This window comes from Saimiri boliviensis, chromosome 11 (genome assembly GCF_048565385.1).
Source record: "Saimiri boliviensis isolate mSaiBol1 chromosome 11, mSaiBol1.pri, whole genome shotgun sequence".
Classification (NCBI taxonomy): Eukaryota; Metazoa; Chordata; class Mammalia; order Primates; family Cebidae; genus Saimiri; species Saimiri boliviensis.
This window is the reverse complement of record NC_133459.1, coordinates 13,048,637-13,065,785: the sequence shown is the minus strand read 5'-3', so window position 1 is coordinate 13,065,785 and position 17,149 is coordinate 13,048,637. Positions and strand designations below refer to the sequence as shown.

Sequence of the window (17,149 nt, the reverse complement as noted above, 5' to 3'; positions counted from 1 at the left end):
GCCCGTTTTTTAATGGGACTGTTTAGTTTTTGCATGTTAATTTGCTTAAGTTTCTTATAAATTCTGGATATTAGATCTCTGTCAGATGCATAGTTTGCAAATATTTTCTCCCATCCTGTAGTGTGTCTGTTTATTCTGTTGATAGTGTGGGTGGCTCTTGTTTTATTTTGTTGGTGGTGGTGGTTGGTTGTTTTGCTGTGCAGAAGCTCTTTAGTTTGATTGGGTTCTATGGTCAATTTTTGTTTTTGTTGTTATTACTTTTAGAGTCTTCATCATGAAGTCTTTGCCAAGGCCTATGTCTAGAATGGTATTTCCTGGGTGGTTTTCTAGGGTTTTTATAGTTTTAAGTTTCACGTTTAAGTCTTTAATTCATCTTGAGTTATATTTTGTATATGGTGAAATGCAGGGGTCCAGTTTCAATTGGCTGCATATGGCTAACCAATTATTCCAGCACCATTTATTGAATAGGCAATCCTTTCTCCATTGCTTGTTATTGCTGGCTTTATCAAAGATTACATGCTTTAGGAATATAGCTTTACTTCTGTTCCATTGGCCTATGTGTCTGTTTTTGTACCAGGATCACACTGTTTTAGTTACTATACCTTTGTAATATAGTTTGAAGTAAGGTAGTATGATGCCTCCAGCTTTATTGTTTTTGCTTAGACTTGCTTTGGCTATTAAGGCTCATTTTTTGTTTCCAATGAATTTTAGGATTTTTTTCCTAATTTGGTGAAAAGTGTCACTGATAGTTTGATAGGGATAGCACTGAATCTAAAAATTGCTTTGGGCAGTATGGCCATTTAAATTATATTGATTCTTTCTATCCACAAGCATAGAATGTTTTTCCATTTGTTTGTGTCATCTCTGATTTCTTTTAGCTGTGTTTTGTAATTTTCACTGTAAGGATCTTTCACCTCCCTGGTTAGCTGAATTCCTAGGTATTTTATTCTTTTTGTGGTTATTCTGAATGGGATTGTGGTCCTGATTCGACTGTCAGCTTGGATGTTGTTGGTGTAGAGAAATGTGACTCAGTTTTGTACATTGATTTTGTATCCTGAAACTTTGCTGAAGTTGTTTATCAGATCCAGGAGCTTTTTAGCCAAGACTGGGGTTTTCTAGGTATAGAATTATATTGTCTGCAAACAGAGATAGTTTGCATTTTCCTCTATTTGGCTGTATTTAATTTTTTCTCTTGCCTGATTGCTCTGGGCAGAACTTCCAGTACCACATTGAATAGGAGTAGTGAGAGTGAGCATCCTTGTCTTTGAACATTTATTCATTAAGCTACAGTTTACTTTCTATTTTAGACAAATTACTTTCTCTGTAAGCCTCCTTTATATTTCAGTTTGGACAATGTATTCATTTTACTTTGAAATTAAGTGTTTAAGTAGGTTGTATTATCTATGAAGTTTATTTTAAGGGATCAAAGGGATGTTGTAAAATATTTATTATAAAAAGGAAGAGTTGAGTTCAACATGCCAAAACCACCAAGCTAGGCATTTTTTCCCTAAGACCTGGGGAGGACAATTATTTTGTTAACATCTTTCTGATTATCCTGGCTGTCTGAAATTCTTAAGGCATCCCTATATCCATCCCCTACTATGTCATTTATTAGCTGGTAGCTTCTTTCAAACTAAGAAGTCTTGTCTAGGTCATCCAGTTTAGTATTAACCTCTATGGGCTTTGCTTTCTCCTTGAAAGAGAAAATGGAAGCCCAAAGAGATTAAGCAATACTGTTTTCTCCAGCATCTGTTGGCATCACCCAGATCCCAGAGGTGGTGTCCTCTTCCTTTTTCGTCTTCTTGCTCTCGATATAATCATTAAAAGCCAAATAACAGTTCTTTTAGTTTATCGTAGTATGTTCTACTGTTCGTTGTCAGCTTTGGCACAACCTTTAAAACCCAAATAGTATTTCTCGTTGGTTGCTCCTGACACATTCTACTCTTTATGCTTTGCTTTGGTTGGTCCTCCTTCTCACTGGTTCCAGGCTTTAGTTTGCCCTTGACTAGACCCTGCTCCTTTGGCCTTTATGAGACCTGAGCTTGTCACATGTATCCTGGTCATTATACCAGGATAACTTTCGACTTTCACACCAAAATCATTGACAGCTGGATACCACACATTCCTTTTTGGCAGCTGTTCACCTCTGGAGTCTTTAAAATTTTTCTCTCCTTGAAAGTATATTTTTGAAAAGTTCACCTTGCTAAAAATTAAAAAGACTGTAGGTCTTATTTTAGGATGTTAGTGCCCTGTGCTCTGATCATTGTGAACTCTCAATGCTGCATGACTCTCCCTTGGTGTTTGTTGAAGATACTTTTGAGGGTATCTTTCTAGCCTTCACTTATCACCTCCTTGGGCCATCAACATGGACTCCCAACTGCTTTGTCTTTAACAAATATGACTCTGCCCCTCTGACCATAGCAGATCGGACCCAGGGTGGACAATCAAGCCAAATGGATGAGGCTTCCCTCATGTGCAAACACTCTTAATTAATCCTGAGTTTTTCTTTCAGGATCAGTTTGATCATTGAGAGTCTTATATCATCCGAAAGTTTAAAGAAATTTAACAGTAATTTATGCAGGATTTCTTGTCAAATTTGGCCTAATATTTGGAAAAAGTATAGAAATTTGGGAGAACTTGCAAATTTTAGTTTTTTTTTTCTTATATAAAAAACACTGACTAAAGAACATAAGGAAGAAGACGACACAAAAATAAACTTATAATGATAGATTATGGAGTTCTGTCACATCAAAAGCAGCATGGGCAGGAAATACACATTGTGGGTGAGCCAGTATAAAATGGCCCCAAGTGGGGTGTCTCTTAAGTGGCTTGCTGATGACAGGGTTTGTAAAGTTTGGCTTTACACACACCCCAAATAGACAGCACATAAGTTCCTTAGGCATTGGCACCGGGATCACAGCCTGTGCCAGGAAAAAGCCTGCTATAGTTGGATTTCTGCAAAGTTTAGGAAAAGAAGCATTTTTAAAAGAACTTGCTGCTAACGACCATTTTAGGCTGCCATCTTTGTTTCTGCCAGATAACAAGGTAACAGGTGTTCTGTGCGCCAAAGCGTGTTTCGTGCTTGTCCTGTGACTGTGGACCATTTCTTCCCTGGGAAATCCAGAAAGCTCCTTCACCATCCAGCAGCTGCAGCCACACTGGCTTCAAAAAAATCTGAACCGAAGCCCTGAAGAGGGGCCTGTCTTCCATGTCTGTCCTTCCTTAAGCTCCCTTAGCCCTGGAGTATTCTTTAGAGTTCTCAGTATATCTTATTGTCTCCCACTACAGCTTGATAATTGCTTATTTTAACTTCTCCAGTTAAAATGATGATGATGGAGATGTTGATAATGACAATAATAATAAGGATAGTTACAAAAGGCTTTGAGCAGGTAAACTTTTTTTTTTTGAGATGGAGCTTCGCTCTTGTTACTCAGGCTGGGGTGCAATGGCGTGATCTTGGCTCACCGCAACCTCTGCCTCCTGGGTTCAGGCAATTCTCCTGCCTCAGCCTCCTGAGTAGCTGGAATTACAGGCACACACCACCATGCCCAGCTAATTTTTTATATTTTTAGTAGAGACGGGGTTTCACCATGTTGACCAGGTTGGTCTCGATCTCTTGACCTCGTGATCCACCCTCCTCGGCCTCCCAAAGTGCTGGGATTACAGGCGTAAGCCACCACGCCTGGCCCAACACTAAGTTTTAAAATTATCCTGTGATACCTGTTCATCGTGGTATGTGCAGACTGAAAATACGAGGACATCTTGACCTTTGTAGATTCAAGCACTACGTCTGGCAGTGGAAGAATGTCATTCTTGGATTTTGGAATAAATAGCCTTATATTCATCCTTCTTGAGAGATCTGTGTTGAATCCCCAAATGCCAAAATTTCCTCTGTATTTCACAAATTATGTTTTAAGTGTTGGGATGGAGATTATAACAGCCCACTGATAATACTGCACAGTGCAACGGAGTCTCATAGGGACTTCTGGAAGGTTCTAAAAATGCTTAGGCATAAAGTCAGATCTAATGGTCTCAAAGCTAGGTTTGTACCATGAATGACAGCCCCTTCTCTGCTCCAACCACAGAACAACATCAGGAACATACACTCCTTTATAAAAGGTGATATCCAAGAAAAGCAAAGCTTTAACCAGCACTTAGTTATTACCAACATGTAATGGTTAAGTGTCCTAAAATACAGAGAGGGGAGAGTGGAAAGAGGCTCTTGATTTCTGTTTCTAATAAAGTACTAAGGCTCTGGCCCTTCCCCAACCCCCGCCAGTTCCCTATGAGCATGGTCATGACCAGCTAGATGGTTAATCTCCCAGGAATAACCTTATCACCCAGGGAATGGAATTGGAAACTTTTAAAGAGCTCTCTGGAGCTAGAACTTCTGAGATTTTACACCTTTAAGACCCAACTTTGTCAAAGAATCCAAAGCAAATTAACCTACTTCTCTACTCTGAAGAGAAGATGAAACATTTCCATCTTCACTGACAAGGACTTCTGGCAATTTGGATGAACGATGCCAAGAAAAGAAAGCAACCGGCTTGCAAACTTCCTAAGGAAACTAATTTCAAAAGAAACCCCAAACATCACGAATCACAGGCTGCTTTGTTTTCTTATTCATGACCTTCATCTACCTTCCTTTCATCGAGTAAATGAAAAATGTGTCATTTTGATTAACAGTGATTGCTTTCTCGTCATCCATCAACTAAAATGAGATGTTTCACCATCACAGATTTAAGGGGACATGGGCATGTACATAAAAGGTATTTTTAAAAGGCATTCTTGATTATCCATATCACTTAAAAAAATTCTTGTCTTCTTCCCACCCCATCCCCTTTTCCTGCAGATCTTTAAAGGTAAAGAAATGAAATGGCATTCAGGGGTGGTTGATTATAGCCTTGTTGGTGTTGCTGTATTGTTTACAAAATCGGTGCAATGACGCTGACTCGTAACAAGATTATAATAAGCCAGAAAATAATTCTAGCTGGCAAGCTCTACAGCAATTTTCCTATGGAAATCATACCTCAAGCTCCTCTTTTTAAGGAGTTTTAATGCAACTTATCATTCACCTTCTCGGGGGCAACTTGTCCATGTAGAAAGAAAAAGACAAGGAAAACAATGTCGATGGATCATGATTGCAAACGTTGTGATTTTGCATTAGGCTAGCTTTTCATTTAAACATGAACTTGGCTCTGGCCAGAAGGTGGTGGTCATTCCCTGCCAGGGCATCAACATTTCTGGTGTTGTCTACAGAAACAAGTTGAAGTACCTGGCTCTCCTCTGCAAGCCGATGAACACCAACCCTTCCTGAGGGCCCTCCCACTGCTGGGCCCCAGCCACGTCTTCTGGGGGACCGTGCGAGGTATGCTGCCCCACAAGACCAAGCGAGGCCAGAGGCCAGGCTGCCTTGGACCGCTTCCAGGTGTTTGATGGCATCCCACCGCCCTGTGACAAGAAAAAGCGGATGGTGGTTCCTGCGGCCCTCAAGGTGGTGCGTCTGAAGCCTGCAAGGAAGTTTGCCTATCTGCGGCGCCTGGCTCACGAGGTTGGCTGGAAGTACCAGGCAGTGGCAGCCACCCTGGAGGAGAAGAGGAAGGAGAAAGCCAAGATCCACTACTGGAAGAAGAAACAGCTCATGAGGCTACGGAAACAAGCCGAGAAGAACGTAGAGAAGAAAACTGATAAATACACAGAGGTCCTCAAGATCCATGGACTCCTGGTCTGAGCCCAGTAAAGACTGTTAATTCCTCATGCTTGGCCTGGCCTGCCTTCCTCCATCGTCACCCTGGAATGTGCGGGACCCAGGGGCAGCAGCAATCCGGGTGCCACAGGCAACCTGGAACATCAGAAGCTCGGAGCAAGGAAAGGTCCAGTCACTGCCTGCCGAGGTTACTTGAAAGCACTCGGAACAGTGCAGGTATCATTTATCTATGACCAATAGGAACAGCAACCAGTTACTATTAGCAAAAGGATCCGGAAGACTAATTGAAGGGGCCTTAGCTGTGAGCGGGGCGTCTAACTTTCACCTGGTCATGCACTATACTCTGCAGCTGTTAGAATGTGCACGTGCTTGGGAACAGCATGAGCTCGCTGTTGTACAAGGGGTTTTTATAGAAGCATAGACTGGGAAGATGGGCAACTCAAGGGTTACAGGCAATGCCCATGCTCCTCACCTGTGTTTTGTGATCAGAGTCAAATAAATTACTTTTAAAGAAAAAAAAAATTCTAGAGGGTGAGGATAGTATGGAAACCTATATAATGTTTGCAGAAGACTCCAGGGGCGGGAACCATTCTGTTGATTTCTTAGTGTATTCTAAACCTCTAGCACAGTGCTTATATCATACTTATAATTTAATTCTTACCTTTTGAATATAGTTGTGAAGGTCAAAACATTAAGTCTAAAACATATCGAAAATCACCCACAAAGGGGATGGTCACTAAAGATAGGAAAGAGGAAGAGATTAAAAGAAAGCGAATGAATGAATGATGACATCCTCAGGGCTAATAAACACTAAGCAAGATGACAGAGTTACTATAACTCTGACCTAGACAGTGAACTCCTTGGTGGCAGGAACTACACCACCCACCTGATTAGCCAGCATCCCGTGCCAAAGTCAGCTTTCGGTAATGCTTCTGGGATGAACAATAGATGGATAAATAGAAGAAGCTGCTTCAACCTAAACCTTTATCTCTAGGCACAAACAGCAGATGCTGTGCCTGTAATCTTTTTTTTTTTTTCCCCTTAAAAATCAATGTAAATTAAGGCCATTTCCTCAGCAGAAAAAAATAACCTGACAAGTGTAACTATGGTTGGGAATAGAACCCCTGGAGGATAAACGTGGGACTAAGTATGCTTGAGAGCTCCTCCCTCCACAGGAGAAGCCTTTGTACTTTGTTCGTGTTACGCTAGTAAGACAGTATGGAGGGCTGCATCAATTCTAATATTTATAACTTAAGCTAGCGGTATAAAGTGCCTGGTACTGGTCTGGAACCTGAGCGTGCTATCACCAAATCAGATCCAGACATGGTGTGTTCCACCAAAGAATGAGGGTAGACCCTCGCCAATTAAGCTATCACTGGGTTTGGATGAAGTTCATTCAAAGCCTTGCACACAGGAAAAGTTCCAAGGAGCACATGAGTCCTCTCGACACAGAGAAATAGAAGCTATCCAAGTTTAAGACAACAAACATATCCACAGGGTAGTTAGGGATGACTCAAAGATTCTAAGTGAAGACCAGGAAGCGGAGGTGCCATTAATTGTGTTGGCAAGGTCATGAGGATTTGGTTAGAAGAAGAAAATGGGTCCAATTTTGGGCATATCAATTTTGTGGTGACAGATGGACATACAGAAAGAAATGATAAGCAGAGTCAGAAATGCATGTCTGGAGCTCCTACAGAGCAAGAGTCTCATAGAGATTTCCATGTTAATTGCATGTGACTTCAGGTAATGCCAAGGCAGCAGAACACAGAGAGAGAGCACAGAAAGTACCACCAGAATGGTGAAAAGAGCAGCTGAAAGGCACCAAAGGGACAGCTGGAAGGCAGGAGGGAGGTCAGCGCATCCTGGTGGTTCAGAAGAAAAAGAAGAAAAGAATTTCTAGAAGGCAATATTCAGCAGTGATGAACTGGGTAGAGTTTATGGGGACATGGACTGATGAAATGTCACTAAGAGATGATCAATTACCTTTCAGATAGTGGGTTTCAGTCGTGTTGGGTGATGCGAACTAGAACATATGGATTAAGGGTGAATAGGTATTGAGGCTGTGGGTTCTAAATATTCCTTTAATGTGAACTGATGTTTTTTAAAGAGCACATATTACACATCTTATAAGCTTCAACTGAAATGTTATTGCCCTGATAAGTTTTTACTAATCTCTCAATCAGAATAAATTTCCATTTCTCTATGCTATCAGAATACTTTGTCCATATAGTACCTATCATATTTTGCTTTGTACTATGATTGCCTTATTTTAGATGCAGCACTCCCCCAATGCCTACCAAAAGAGTTGGTTGAAATATCTGTAGAATGAATTGATGAAGACCTACTCGTTTACAGGTCTGCCTGTCCAGTGTGGTGTGGCTTTTATATTGCATGAAATGTATTGGAGAAATTAATTAAAAGGTACATTATATTAATTTTTTAAAAAAGCTTATTAGTTATAAAATATTACAGATACAGAAAATGGCATTACATAAATGCTTAGTTTAATAAACTATGATAAGGTCATCACTTTGTAACCATGACCCGAATCAAGACATAGAAATTTGCCCAACACCTCATAAGCCCTCTATATAATCATTCTAACCACAATTCCTTTCCCTACTCCCTCAAAAGTAATCTCTGTTCTCATTTTTATAGCAGTTGCTTCTGAGCTTTCCTTTACAGCTTTATCACCTTATTATACATTCCTATATTTCATTTTCCCTGTTATTTTTATGTGTCTCTATTAGTCTATAGGTTTCCCTTCTGGCTCTCCACATTTATATTTCATTAAATTTATTTGTTGAAGAAAACAAGTGTGTCCTTCAGAGTTTCTTACTATTGGATTTTGCTGATTGCATCTCTGTGGATCTACTGGATTGATCATTGGGTTTAATTTTTGGCAAGACAACTAAGAGATATTAACAGTACTGTGTTCCTCTATCACAGCCATGGGATGTATGATTGGGTCTTTACTTATGATAGCAGCAAATGATGTACAATGCCTAGATCTATTAATTTATCTGAGTTGCAAAATAGTAATATTCTAATTTAATCATTCTTCCTTTAGTTATTAGTTGAAATATTTCTACAAAGAGAAAATTTACTCATCTGCTACTTGGTTATCAGGGATGTAACTCATATAGAAAAGACATAACAGGTGATTTTTGCCCTCATTATTTGCCAGTTTTAAAACTAAGTGGTTCTTTATTATTTTCAAAAATGACAAATTATTTTCTATCCTTATAAATTCATGAACTTAAACATATTTATTGAGCTTCAGCTCAGTGAAATATTATCTTTACTGAATATTTATTGTCTGATCTTTGTCCGGTGGGAATATCATTTTGACACGTTCCTAACAGTTTTCTAGCTTCCTTGCTGACAAGGTATTTGTATGACCCAGTGCCCTAGGCTCATCTTGTACAAAATCTGCCCAGATCTGGAATCCTCTATTTTCCCAATAATCTCTGTTTTCTTTCAGTGGAAAACAGTATTTGAAAATCATCTGGGTCCTAGAGAGGTCATTTCTGTTGGGTTGCTTTCTCCAAGCATTTTTAATACACATGAGTAAAACTCATGAGGTATGATACTTCCAATTCAAATTCAGTATCACAGGATTTTTACTTAACCTTTTCTACCTGGCATTTATATTTACTTTCTTAAACCAGAATACTGATTCTGGAGAACGCAAGGGATTCAAGAATTAGAATATCACATAATTGCCCATGTGATTTATTTCATTATATATGAAGCAGGCTCAGTTAACATTAGCTATTCTTCTACCATAAGTAAACATATAGCCCTTACTGTCAATCCACATGTTAATAACTCCCTAGTTATTTTGGTTTATTAGAATTTACTCTCTAGTAAATTCCTAAGGAAAAGCTCATGGCAAAAATATGCTCCAAGTCATTGAGTTTGCCTGAGTCTTTCATGTGAATGTCAATTAAGTTGGATATAAAAGTTTTAACTCACACTTCTTTCCTTAATTATCCTAAATATATTATTCTGTTTCCTTATGGCATAAAGCAGTGTTGCAGGAATGCCTACTGAAAGTCTGATATTGTCTCTGAATAAGCGATTTGATCTTTTTGCCTAGATGCCTAAATTTTGGTTTTTCTTCAAAGTCTAATAAGTTTTATTAACTTTCTCTCAGTGTTGCTTATTTTGGGTCAGTTTCCTTAGTTATGTTGTGTGCCCTTTCAATATGCAATTTAAAAAATTGTCTTGGGAAACATTTTAAATTATAGTTTTGGGCATTTTTTTTTGTTCCCTCATTTTGATTGTCTTTGGAGTCCTTATTATATGTATGTTGGATATTCTTTGACTGCCTTCTAAATTTGTCACTTTCTCCCAAATCCCTAAAAAAGAAAAATTTCTCTTTTATTTTTTCTCCTTTCTGAATAACTTCATTTATAAATCCTCCTAATTTGGATTTATGTATTTTTTTCCATCATGTCACATTGTCTTAGTTTTTATTTTTTAGCTTGTTAGAAATAGTGAATTATAGTTTTTATCTGAAAGGGAGTGGGCCTGTGTTTGTAGCATTCTTTTATTTTTTGTGTGAAGCTATTTGACTCTTTATTCTTTTTAAAATAATAACTTTATATAAGATCATGCCTATGTCTTAGTACATTTTGTGATGCTGTTACAGAATACCACAGACTGGATAATTTATAATGAAGAAAAATGTATGGGCTCACAGTTCTAAAGGGTGGGAAGTCCAATATCAAGGTGTGAGCATCTGGCAAAAGGTTTCTTGCTGCATCTTCACATGGCAGAAGGGCAAAAAGAGAGGAAAAGGGGACTGAACTTTCCCTTTTATAAGAGCATAGTCTCCCTTAAATGAATCATTTCTTAAAGGTCCTACTACTTAATATTTTTATAATGACAATTAAGTTTTAACATGAATTTTGGAAGTGACAAATACGCAAACCATAGCAACTGTGACTTTTTTCTTGTTGCTCATTTCTATGTAAAATTTGTTCTTTTAAACTTTTTTTTTTTTTTTTGAGATGGAGTTTTGCTCTTGTCACCTAGGCTGTAGTGTAATGGTGTGATCTCAGCCCACTGAAAACTCCACCTCCTGGGTTCAAGCGATTCTCCAGCCTCAGCCTTCTGAGTAGCTGGGATTACAGGCTCCCGTCACCACCGCCGGCTTATTTTTGTGTTTTTAGTATAGACGGGGTTTCACCATGTTGGCCAGGCTGTTCTCAAACCCCTGACCTCAAGTGATCCACCTGCCTCGGCCTCCCAAAGCACTGGGATTACAGGCATGAGCCAATGCACCCAGCCTCTTTTAAACTTTCAGTCAGGATACAGTTCAGGATCTTTGCTAACGTGTCTAACTTTAGGCTTTAAAGCACCTTCTCCTTTTGCTCTCATCTGGTTTTCAAAACATATGCAGTTTGTCCTCTGGGATCTCTTCCCTCTAGGCACTTCTTCCATTTTTATCATAACCTTCCCTTTCCTGTCTTTATACTGCTCCATTTGGGTCCTGCTCTCAGCAGCTGGTCCTCAGTGAGTGACTACCCTGGAAGGAAATTTCAAGTGTTCAAGAAATCCAGACCATTCCTTTAGATCTTACTGTGAACTCGTTTTATTCACCTGCTAGTGGAGTACACGGAATCTCTCCTAGTTTGGGCTACTTTCCATTGACATTTAGGGATCCTCAGTCACGTCAACTGCTTTGTTTTCCCCCCAGCTTCCTCCTGCTAAACTATGGCTGATATCATGTGGGCCCTTGTTGCTATTAACGGTTTGTCTCTGCCAAATCATATTTTTGTCAATTTAATTTGTTAATGACTTCCATGTGTTCTGGTGTTGCCATCTCGTTGTTCTATATCTTATTACTATATCGATAGCATACCAAAGTGATAAATATCTTTCTAAGATCTTGGAAAGACATGAATATCTTAAAAAGATATTTATCACTTTGGTATGCTATCGATATAGTAAGAAAAATTGAAATATAGTATGTTTTAGTTGGGGAAAAAAAAAGATGTAGGCCGGGCGCAGTGGCTCACGCCTGTAATCCCAGCACTTTGGGAGGCCGAGGCAGGTGGATCACGAGGTCGAGATCGAGACCATCCTAGTCAGCATGGTGAAACCCCGTCTCTACTAAAAATACAAAAATTAGCTGGGCATGGTGGCGCGTGCCTGTAATCCCAGCTACTCAGGAGGCTGAGGCAGGAGAATTGCCTGAACCCAGGAGGCGGAGGTTGCGGTGAGCCGAGATCGCGCCATTGCACTCCAGCCTGGGTAACAAGAGCGAAACTCCGTCTCAAAAAAAAAAAAAAAAGAAAAAAAAAAAGATGTAATCATTAATGACATTATTTCTGTAGAAGTTGGATGAACATTTCTTTAATGAGAAACTTAGCCTACCTGACCTCTCAGTTCATCTCTAGTTCTGGGATTCCATAGCACAAGCTTTGAAAGAGCAAGAATAACGTGGTATACATACATTAGAGCTTATCAGATCTGGGTTCTCACCAATTGTCATTTTTGTGGCCTTCAATAAGGTTTTCTGTAGGCTTCAGTTTCTTCATTAGAAAAGCAAAGACAATAGTAGTGTTTAAAGCCAAAGCACCGGACCTATAGCAGTTTTCTTCATTTCGAGAGCAAAATTTCACCAAAAAGAACCAATCCTTGTACAGCACGTTAAGGCCATTCCATTGCAACTTAAATGAAATATCAAAATTCCCTCTAATTCTGAGGTTACGCTTTGACCTCAGAATATCGGTAGACATTCGAATACCTACTTGTTAGGATAAATGGGAATATGTAAGCATTGGTAGAACTAAGGCCTAGATGAGTAGGCCCTTCCCACATTCCTTCTGAGCCTGTTCATCAGGAAGGAATTTGGTGGCCAATGATATAATCATTTGGTTAGATAACTCCTACAAACCATACTCTGGGGACTCTCCTGACACAGCCTAAAAAATGAACAACCAGCAATGACAATCACAAAGCTCTCATTCCTTCTACATCATACTCATCTAATGAATTGATGTCAAACACAGAAAAGTATTAGAATAATTTCCTGAAAGGCTTTGTCACTTCACATCCAAACTTTGTCAATTCATAGCTCTCCATGTGAGAAATGGCTTTCTTGATAAATGCTTAATGTACACATTACTCCAAGAACACTTAAGTCAGAAACATGAGATTGCAAAAAAGCTTTATGCAAGAAATGCAGGCACCTCTTTCTGCATATCTAAATGTTGCCTAGCCTAAAGATATTTTTAATTTTCCGTTTGATTTACTGAGCTGTTCCAAACTCAGCACAATTTGTCACCTTACCTGCATTTTCTGTCATTTCTTCCCAACCATAAGTTCTTGAGGATAGGGGCCATCTTATTCTACTCTGCATTCCTTGTGCCCAGCACATGGCCTCGGGCACAATATACTTGCAGTTGTGCTCACAGACTAAATTGATTCTACTCCCCAGCTCCATTATCCAAATCTCCTTGTACCACGGTCTTCATTCTCTTGGTAAGTGGCCACTTCTATTCTTCTATTTGTTCTTCATGCTCTTTTACATCCCACATACAATCCATCAGTAACTCTTGTTGGTTCTTGAAAATATGTCTTTAGCACCTCCTCCTCTTTCTCCCTTTTCCTGTGTTTAGACAATTCTACTATTTTCATGTCCTTCTGGGAAAGGACTGCGAAAGTAAACTAAAAATCATGTATTTTGCTACTAATTTTTCAAGTCCCAAAAGCATTTGTTGGAAGCTGTAGAGGGAGAAGTTTCAGATTGTCAATTAAGCTGAGTTTGGGGGTTATCTGAAGATTTTAAAGTTCATTAATGTAAAAACTATTTATTGACTACACCATATTTCAGACATGGTTGTGGGGCTGGGTAAAGCAGTGCACAAGACCAGTGCCGTCCCCACTAGTATGACCTTTCCTTGAGTTTAGGAAGAAAGACATCAAACCAATAAGCAAATTCGTGTATGCGATCATGTCAGATAATGACATAACACCCCAAAGAAAGAAAGAAAGCCAGAGTGAGGTGAGGTAAGACCAGGTCCTTGGATCATTTCTGCATCTACATATATTCACAACTTTGATGATCTCATCCAATCTCATGATTTTAAAAATCAGTTACACATAGATGATTCCCCAAATTAAAATCCAGACTTACATATCCATTCTCCTATTCTAATGTCTCCCCTTGCCTGTCTAATAGGCATCTCAAACTTGGCATTTCCAAACCCCAACTCCTTAAGCCCACGCCAAATCTGCTCAGACCACAGTCTTCCCTCTCGGTAAATGGCCACCTCCATCGTCCCATTTGCTCTTCACACTTTCATGTCCCACATATGATGCATCCATAAATCCTGTTGCTTCTTAAAAATACGCCTAGGCTCCTGATGCTTCTATTGCTACTGTGCTAATCTGAGCCACCGCCAGCTGTCCTCTGGGCCACCACAGGTAGCCTCGTAACTAGACCCCCTGCTTCTAATCTTCCTGGCTCCCACATAGCCTAGTCTCCCGCAACGGAGTCAGAATCTTCCTTTTAAAAGTAAGTCAAATCATGTAACTCTTTGGCTTCACACCCTCTACTGGTCTCTTGAGAGTAAAAGCCAAAGCCCTTATCAGAGCTGGCAAGTTACCTTTCTGACTTTTCTAGCCAACTCACCTCTACTTGCTCCGTTTCAACCACACTGGCTTCTGTGCCACTCTGCACATGCAGCAGGTGCCTTCCAACCTTAAGACCTTTGCACTGGCTCTCCTTTGTCTTGGATACTCCTCCCCCAAGCATCTCCATGAATCGCTCCTTCACCTCCTTCAGGTCTGTGTCAGAAATAGGCCATCCTATGTAAACTTGCAATTCTACTTTAGGTAGAAGGAGATGGGAGGAGAAGAGGGTTTTAGTAGCATGAGAGAGGGACCCCGCATGGCCCAGTGCGAACAGGGAGCCAGCAACCAAGGGGCATGATGAAATCAACCCTGCATACCTGATGTTCTCAGAAGTAAAAGGATACAAGTGCTGAAAAAAGATAAATGATTTCCCATGTCTACTTAAGAAATAATCTGCTAAAATGGCCTTTAAATAAATACAGAAAATTGGTACGTAAGAAAATCTTCCCAAGTAGAGGTTGCTAAATGCATGTATGTATCCTGCTTGGTAAAATAAACATGTTCCTGAAAAGTGGAGTGTACATTTAATTCCTGAACAACAGATGTCATTTTGAATTCATTATAGGAATTTATTACTTAGAAAATCCTGTAAGAATCCTAGCGTAAAGTGAATCATCAGTATCTTCTTTAACTTCGTGGATAAAACTGTATGTTCATGTATTTGCATCACATAAAATCAAGGCATTTAAGTCTTGGAAATGGCTAGGAGGAGAGGTGGGTTTTCAGAAAGCATTTGAGGACAGGATTTATAAAATTTCCTACTGGAAGGAACAGACAAATATAATCAGCTTTGTTTCTGGAGATGGGAGGTTAGAAACAGTAAGATGTCCTGATTTGTGCTGGTGCTGGTGGCTGTCAACTGGATATAAAGGAATTCTTCTGGATATACCTACTGGCTCTCATTTCTCTGCTGGCAGCTGGGATATTGCAAAATTGATCAAGTAGGTCTCAGAGCTACCGTCACTTTCTATTCCATTCTAAGAGAATCATGATTTAGGTCTTAATTAAAAACAAATCCAGGCAAAAATCTCATTTCACCCTTTTTTTCTGGTTTGTAATCTGTGGTATATTGACCTCCAGAAAAAGAGCTAGTCGTCTTTTTAAAAAGTTTTCTTTTGTTTTCCTTTGAAGCAAAACTTTAAAGAAAATTTGTGATCACTTAGCATCATTTCTCTCCAATTCTAAGGCTGTGAAAAGCAGTGCCTTGAAGCAAGGGAACAGATGGTCAGAGAGAGGTTCGTCAATCACAGCTCCCCTCCCCACTCCTGAAAAGACGAAGCCATCATTAATTTCCAAATAATAGTAAATCCTAGTCGGGGATGATGCCAACAGTCTGCATAACCCATGCCAGGCACTGGTGCTGCTTTGTCTTTAAAAGAAGGGGGATGGCCATGGTTCTTGAAACATTTCACCAAAATATTAGCAGCAAACATTATCAATGGCAGGAGTGAAAGCCACGGACCATTCAGAAGAGGTGTTCCACCCCTAACACACAGGAGAAAACCAGAAACCACTGAGATCAACACACATTCCTAAGAGGGCTGGGCTTGTGGCAGGGGCATCCGCATAAATGTGGGAACGAGGCTGGGGGGTAGGACAAAATTAACTGGGTGAAGGGGATATGGTACCAATGGAGCTTGCCTACGTAAATGCACTCAGTTTAAAATAATGAAACCAAAACAAATCCAAGAGGAAAAAAAAGCTTGGATTTAAGAACTATAACAAAGGGTAAGCTGATAAATTTGAAAAGTTTAAGGGAGGAGGAAGTCCTGATTTGAAGTCTTTGCTTATTTCCATGGTGTAAATACTCACATCATGGCCAATTTTAAGCTATTAATAGTTTAACAACCGGATAAATCCTGGAACAATCAATAATCAGCTCTCTCAAGCCCATACATCTCCAGAGGACCACCGACCCTGGTTCTCTGCCACCAATGTATTTCCCAGTTTTATCTTCCCTATTCTTGAAATAAAAATTATGAATTAAAAAAAGGATAGGTCTGAATTGTGGACAAATTGTTGAACACTGTGATTCAATTCCAAAGAATTTTTCTGTGATTTGGGTATATGAGTGCCTTCAGTGAGGGCACACTTACAACAGAATGCCATAAAACAGCGGTTCTCAAAAGGTTATATGGGAACTCCTGTGCATCTCCCAAATCTTCCATCTAGGAGGTGAAGACTATTTTTATAATAATTATAGTAATTTATAATTCTAAGATATTATTTGTCTTTTTAACTCTCATTCTCCAGTGAGTATACAATGGAGTTTTTCAGAGGCTACATGACATATGAACAGTGTGATAGTACAACAGATTAATTGTAGGAGCAGAGGTAAAATTCTACCTGTCAACTATGAAGCCTCACATGAAAGAGATTTGAAGAAACATAAGGACATTCTTCTCAATATTTTGTTTCGTATGATATAATTTTCGTAAGTATGCTATTTATGTTAACATAAAGTTGGTTTATTATTGTTTTAAAATGAATTAATAAACAGTTCAAAAATGCTTCAGTTTTAATTGCCATATGGTAAATATTGATAGATTTAACCCACATAGACAAAAACCCTTAGGAGTCCTTAGTAATTTTTAAGAGTGCAATTGGGTTGGCTGGGCGCGGTGGCTCAAGCCTGTAATCCCAGCACTTTAGGAGATTGAGGCGGGTTGATCATGAGGTCAAGAGATCAAGACCATCCTGGCCAACATGGTGAAACCCCATCTCTACTAAAAATACAAAAAATTAGCTGGGCATGGTGGCGTGCACCTGTAGTTGCAGCTACTGGGGAGG

The 17,149-nt window shown here is 39.5% G+C and overlaps 1 protein-coding gene and 1 pseudogene across 2 annotated transcripts in view; one reads left to right on the top strand and one right to left on the bottom strand.

Moving 5' to 3' along the window:
• Positions 1-17,149, bottom strand: part of KAZN (kazrin, periplakin interacting protein) — a 1,256,655-nt gene that overhangs the window by 909,692 nt on the left and 329,814 nt on the right. The gene's annotated exons all lie outside the window — the stretch shown is intronic.
• LOC104652475 (large ribosomal subunit protein uL13 pseudogene) lies at positions 5,207-5,866 on the top strand (annotated as a pseudogene).